Raw genomic sequence first — 6,434 nt, 5'->3', positions numbered from 1 at the left:
AAAAACTGTTAACAAAAAAAAATTAAATAAAAAGGTTCGGGCAGACAGATTGATTGACGAGTTTTGTTCCTCCTCAAGGTCCGGTGGATTACTGCAAAAACCCCAAATCCCTTTTCAATCACTTATTGCACAGAGGAGCAAGTCTGTTTTAAAAGAAGTTCTGGATCAGAGGTTTGTAGTTTCTCACTGGAAAAAAGAAACCAATTCAACCTCCATGTCACAGAGCACGCACGCGCAGCAGAGAGGATCTTGATCTTTGATTTATTCCTCATCTTATTGCGTTTTCTAAAAGCAGGCAGTGTGTTTGTGCAGCACGCCTGTGTGACTCAAACCTCTAAAGCGTTTGTGCTATTTTTAATTGAATTGGATGCCTTCGGGCTGTGATTAACGTTCCAGTAAATAGACCGCGCCGGAGCAGGTAGTTGCAGTGTCAAACGTGAGGAGTACCGCTAAAAAAGCAATAGCATCAGACTCTCCCTATATCCGATAACATGCGTGCTGTGACCTTTGGTCGGCAGTTACACTTGCAGCCTGTGTTTCTGCCAAGTGACTCACCTGCAAGCGCTGCCCCTCCCTGCGCTCATTTTTAACCTTGCAGCTTTCCTGGAGGCAGCTCCTATCTTTTCCTTTTTAGCCGTTTACCAGGACAGACATTGGAGGGGTTAATACAAGAAAATGCTTGTGCGTAAAAACATATGTACACTCACTCATATACACACACACATGCGCGCGCATAAAACTGCAAAAGAGAAACCTTGGCAAACACTACTGTAGCAAAGGTCTTATTCACGACTTGAGGGAGCTGCAATAACGCGCAGCCACTCATTCTCACAGTAAGATGGAGGAACTATGAGCAGAACTCTGCCCTGACTTGCATGGTGATAATGCTTGTTGCTGGAGGCCAGATTTCACTGCACGCTTCAACTGGCTCAGCTTATCACACCTCAGTCTGAATACCAAAACTTGACAAATCACTGAATGTGACTGCTTTTCCTTCTCTTTGACTTCCTCCTCATCGGCTTTCCATAAAACACATTTTTGCTTGAGACTTTGTTTGCATTTCTGCACAAAAAAAGCTCCTGGAATATCACGTTGGCTTTTGACGGCTGTTTTGTTAGGAGCACCTGGACAGGTGTGAGGTTCTTCCTTGTGTCAACAAAATAGACAGCTAGTGCAACCTAATAATAGTTCAACTTTTCCTGCTTTTGAACATGAACATGAACAGAAGCGACAGATGTTGTTTTCCAATCCCAAATCTAAAAAAAAAAGAAAAAAAAAAGATGGTGTGCAAAATGTAAATAATAACAGATTCCAATGTTTTGTAGAGCTCAGAAACACAATTCTATTCACAACAGAACAAAGTATCAAATGTTTAAAGTGAGAAAATGTATCACTGTAAGAAAAGAAGTTGGGATGCAGAAACAAGAGGATGGAGATGTAAGGGGAAGAAAAAAAAATAGCTGCTAAAACTGCAGCTAAAGAGGTTAATGGGGAGAAATCTCTGTGCGCAAGGACAATGGAAGTTAGTATTGCATGCCCATGCTCTTTGGGCCCTCAGGCAGCACTGCATTAAAAACAGACATGATTCTGTCATGCAAATCACTGCATGGGCTCAGGAATACTTCCAGAAGTGGCATAGACAAATGCAGGGTAAAGCTCTATCGTGCAAAGAAGAAGCTGTATGTGAACATGATCCAGAAACACTGCTGTTTACTCTGAGCCAAGTTCATTTAAAATGGACAAACTGGAAAACTGTGGTGAATCTAATCCAAATTTGAAATTCTTCTTGTAAGTCCTCCCGACTAAAAAAAAGAGAGGGACGATCTGTTGCTCAGCAAAAAAGCCTGTATCTCTGACGGTCTGGGGATCCATTAGTGTCTATGGAATTGGGAGCTTTGATTATGTCTTTTGAGCCTAGGGCTTCCATTTTTCAGCAAGACAATGCAAAAACCACATACTGCATCTATTACAATAGCATGACTTAATAATAGAAGAATCCGGTTGCTGAACTGGCCTGTCTGTCCCCGAAACCTTTCACCAACTGAAAACATTTGGCCCATCATGAAATGAGAAATGGGGGACTGCTGAGCAGCTATAATCCTGTCAGACAAGAACGGGACAACATTCCTCTCCCAAAAGTCCAATAAATGGTCTCCTCAGCGCCCAGATATTTACAGACTTTTGTTAATAGAAGAGGGGACGCTATACAGTAGTAAACATGGCCCCCCTGACCCAACTTTTTTGAGACATGTTGCTGTCATCAAATTCAAATGTAACTTATTTGTTTTTCCTGAAATGGTATATTTTCTCATTTTGAACAACTGATGTGGTTTCTATGTTCGATTGCGAATAAAATGTGTTTATGAGATTTGCAAATCATTGCATTCACTTTTCATTTACAGTTTACACAGTCTGAACTTTTTTGGAATCGTCTTTGTATTTAAAAAGAAGTTACAGGCATACTATGAATCACCAGGAAATTAATTATATATGCAGCCAGAATATGTGCACTGAAGAAAATGACATCTGCCTCTAGTCAAGCCAAGAGTGACAATGGGCCATTCACCAACTTGACAGTGTCCGGGCCTGGCAAGAGCCACACTGTCTAAAGCAAAAGCATCAGTCTGGGCTCTGGCAGCAAAGCTAATCTGTGCCACTCTGAGGCACCCTGTCTTCCTCTTAAACTTCAAATGCTGAGCCTGTAGCTACTGTTGTAAAGTCCAATAAAGCTCTATCGGCACAAGTTCAAGTTAATGAGCATGCTAATGTTAAATCAGAGTCAGCCTGATTCCCCCTAAATGATTTACCATAGAGGTGCACTAGCCAACAATTAAAGAACACCCCAGTCGAAGAGTTTGGGCAGCCGCTGGCAGCTCATCAAAGTTAACACAATACAATGAGAATCTATTGTTCTTAGTGCTGACTGGGCATGAAAGGACCATTGCATGACCAAGATAAAACAACACAGCATTAAAAGAAAAGAAAAAAAAACAGCTTTAAATGATGAAAGAATCAATTTCTGAAAGAAATCCTTGAAAAGGTTACTATACAAATCCTCTGCATTCAATGTAGAAAAGCCTTCAGTGCAGTAAAAAAAAAAAAAAATAACATAAAGACCATAATGGGATAGAAATACTAAGTGCCACGCTGCACGGGGTTTGATGCACAGGCAGCATATTCATTTATACAAAATCAAATCACTTTTCAGATGCAACTACTAAAATATTATTATTTCCTCCTATAAACTACCCCTCAGTGATGTATCACATCCAGTATCTCTTGTGGCATACAAATGTCATACACTACCAAAAGCAGGGACAGGTTCAGTTAGTATCTCTCCAAAAAGCCATTAGATAAGTAAGTCTATTAAGGTTTGCTTTTGAGCCAATTCTCCCCCGGCAGCATTTCTCAAAAGGTAAAGGCCTCACAAGAAAAGCCTCGAGCCTCCCATCTCCTTGTCTAGACAGCCAGAAATTATCTTAAAACTGTGCTCCAGCTAATAAGTCTTTTTATGTTATCCATAAATCAGAAAGTTAATTCTCAAGTTCAAAGCAAAAAGTGCAAAAAAGGATAAAATTAGAGCAGCTTGGGTTCATCTTTTTATTTGGGTAGGGGGAAAAAACCCTGCTGCAACATTAAACAGAAAAAGAAAATTAAAAAAACCTTAGAAGTACAGACTTCTTTCACCAGGTTGTAAAAGAAGAAGGAGATTCATCTGCTATTACGTTTTAAAAGCAAACAGGTATTGGTTCAGTCTGTCCGAACTGAGAACGAAGGCAGCACTTATCTCCAAATCACCGACTGCAGTTAGGTTTGACATGGCAAGATTGGCAAACTGGGGGATGTAATGACTGTGATGTATTTACGCTGCAAAGCCAGTGGATTTTGTTAATAACAACCTCCACCCCCCAACCCCGCCCGCCCCAGGCAAGCAGAGAGAACAAAAGTAAGCGGTTCATCATTTTAAAGAAAATGCTACATGCTATTTATTGCCTAATTTCATCAAGTGGAAGTTGTGGTGGCTAGAATGGCAGCTCTCTGAGGAAAACTTCAGGTAATAAGAGGGGGCAGAAGTGTTGCTTGTAAGAAACTGTAAGACAGCTTTTACAATTATGACTCAATTATCACACAAGCCGCTTATTGTTACTCAGAAATGTTTATCGTTACTTCACTGGAACTGTCTCGACTTCCCTGCACTAAAGGGTGTTCATCAGCTTAAATTTGTATGTATGTGAACAAGCATAACTGTGACACAGCTATTTTCACAGTCATTGTGGGCCAACAAACTGCTTACACAAGACTGATTTGGACACCTGATGCACCCAGGGCACGTAAAACGATAGCGCACCACTCAGTTTATCGGGAGACATCACGGTTCTAATGAAACTAACTTTCACATTGTGCTTTTAAGAATTTTTAGATGGTCTATTACATTTTCTTGAAGAGTGTAAGCCCTTCTCAGACACACATTATTATTCAAGGCGATATTTTTAGGCCTCTTCAAACATTTCTGAAGGGGCCCTTTTAATGAGTACCGCCAGCGAGTAAGTGTTGTTATCAAATAATACTGTGAGCGTCGCAATGGACAGTTCTTAAAAGGGATAAGGTTCGATTTAGCACAGCCAGAAAATTCATGTTCTTATTCCAGAATAGTGGAAGAGGTCTGCTTTGACAAGGGTGGAGGCGCACTGATGCAGCGGTTTTGTTCTCCCCGTAGTGGTTCCTCTGTATGTATGCACGGCTAACAGGAGATACATCAGAATTTAATTGTGCAACATTTTGCAGAGGCAATAAAGGCATGCTATTCTAAATCTAAAGGAGCCTTGTGTAGACTGGCAACCAATCTACCTCCAAGCAGAGATGAGCTACAGCTTCAGAAGTCGAAGAAACTTCTTTCATGCTGCACACTATATTAGTGGATTTACCAGCCAGTGCTGATAAGACTTTGATGGATTTCATGGAAAATTCCATTATCAACATATCTGCCTATATTCTTTAACTATGCGTAGAGTAGGTATGGGGAAACAACAGATTGAGAATTTTTACCTTTTTCTTAACATTTTAACAGAATATTGCAAAGACATATGCAAATTAACAACTGCAAATTAAGCCCTCACGGTTAAACTTGGTTTCATCCAATAAGATAAAGTTATCTCACCCCAGTCTTTTTATTGTTGTAAAATGAGTCAAACGTGCCAACACTGTCACTAAAACCTGCCATAAATGTTGCCATAAGCTAGACTTCATAGACGTAAGGAGGCTAGTGTCCTATTTTCATTTGTGTGACTGAGCCATTAGCGTGCTCTGAATTAGGCGGTTGCTCTGTAAGTGTGTCCAGTGATAGATAATTTTTCACTTGAGTCAATTTAGTGTACGTCAGCTCCACTAACATTCTCTCAGTGTGGTGGTGCATTAGATGAGCCCTCTTGTTTGTAGTATTCCATGAGTATTTCCATTTACTTTATAAAACATAGATCTTTCGTGTCCCTGCATCAATAAAATATCTCCATGCAAACTATCACAGTACTACACTGTACTGAACACACAGCATTTATACTGAAACAGGAAGAAAAAAATTATAATAGAGTCATTGTAACAACAGGGTCACTTCAAAAACTGGTCACAGTTTACAATAAAAAGGCAGGCACCAGCTGCGATGTGTCATTAGCATAAAAACAATGAAGTCAACGCTGCTCTACTGGATAAACTGTGAATTTCATTCGTAAAATACCCCAAGCATCTTCTCCTGCATTATATTTCCTTGTCGGCGCACATAATACACAGCATACACACCAACAGTGGCATATCTGAAGCAGGCCAATATTAGCCGGGAATTTAAATGTACCGGTATTGGTCGTTCTGTATTCCGTACCTCCAGGTTTTTTTCTTCTTCCTCAGACGTGAAGTCTCGACTGATGCTGACTCAACTGACATCACCTGAGGTAATTTACCGGATTTTCCAGAGCTCCCTCTGGAGCCACACATGTGTCATCACTCCCCAAGACCTGGCGATTTCAATGCCTTTGAGCCTCCAGGGCAGCGTTTCTCTTCTGGATATAAAAAATATGAAGCTATCCTATTATGACAGTGTCACAAATTCACCATTACAGCTCTTAAGCTCCTTATTATTCACATTTCCCCATTAACTAGTGTGATATAACTGATATGATCAGAACCCTTACAATCTCTTCTTTCATCCAAAAAAGTGTAGTTGCCCGTATTTGAGCACAGCCTTGGTTAACTAATCGGATTAAAAATGTAAGCCCTTGTACGGGGGTCCGATGGCATTTTAAGGATTACGTACAACGTTAGTGACTCCTGCCTTGTTTCTGGGGGAAGAAAAATAATGTCAGGAGAATGGCACCATCTACACAATCAATCAGAGATACGGTTTTGAAAACCACACTGGGATCTAAAAGGATTAACATTTTTAT

At 40.4% G+C, this 6,434-nt stretch overlaps 1 protein-coding gene across 3 annotated transcripts in view; it reads right to left on the bottom strand.

The window, feature by feature from the left end:
• Positions 1-6,434, bottom strand: part of dock5 (dedicator of cytokinesis 5) — a 38,464-nt gene that overhangs the window by 30,478 nt on the left and 1,552 nt on the right. The window lies entirely within an intron of this gene.

This window comes from Haplochromis burtoni, unplaced genomic scaffold (assembly GCF_018398535.1).
Source record: "Haplochromis burtoni strain Fernald_Lab_line unplaced genomic scaffold, NCSU_Asbu1 Contig_95, whole genome shotgun sequence".
Lineage (NCBI taxonomy): Eukaryota > Metazoa > Chordata > Actinopteri > Cichliformes > Cichlidae > Haplochromis > Haplochromis burtoni.
The sequence above is the reverse complement of the archived record's forward strand: the minus strand, read 5'-3'. Positions and strand labels throughout refer to the sequence as shown.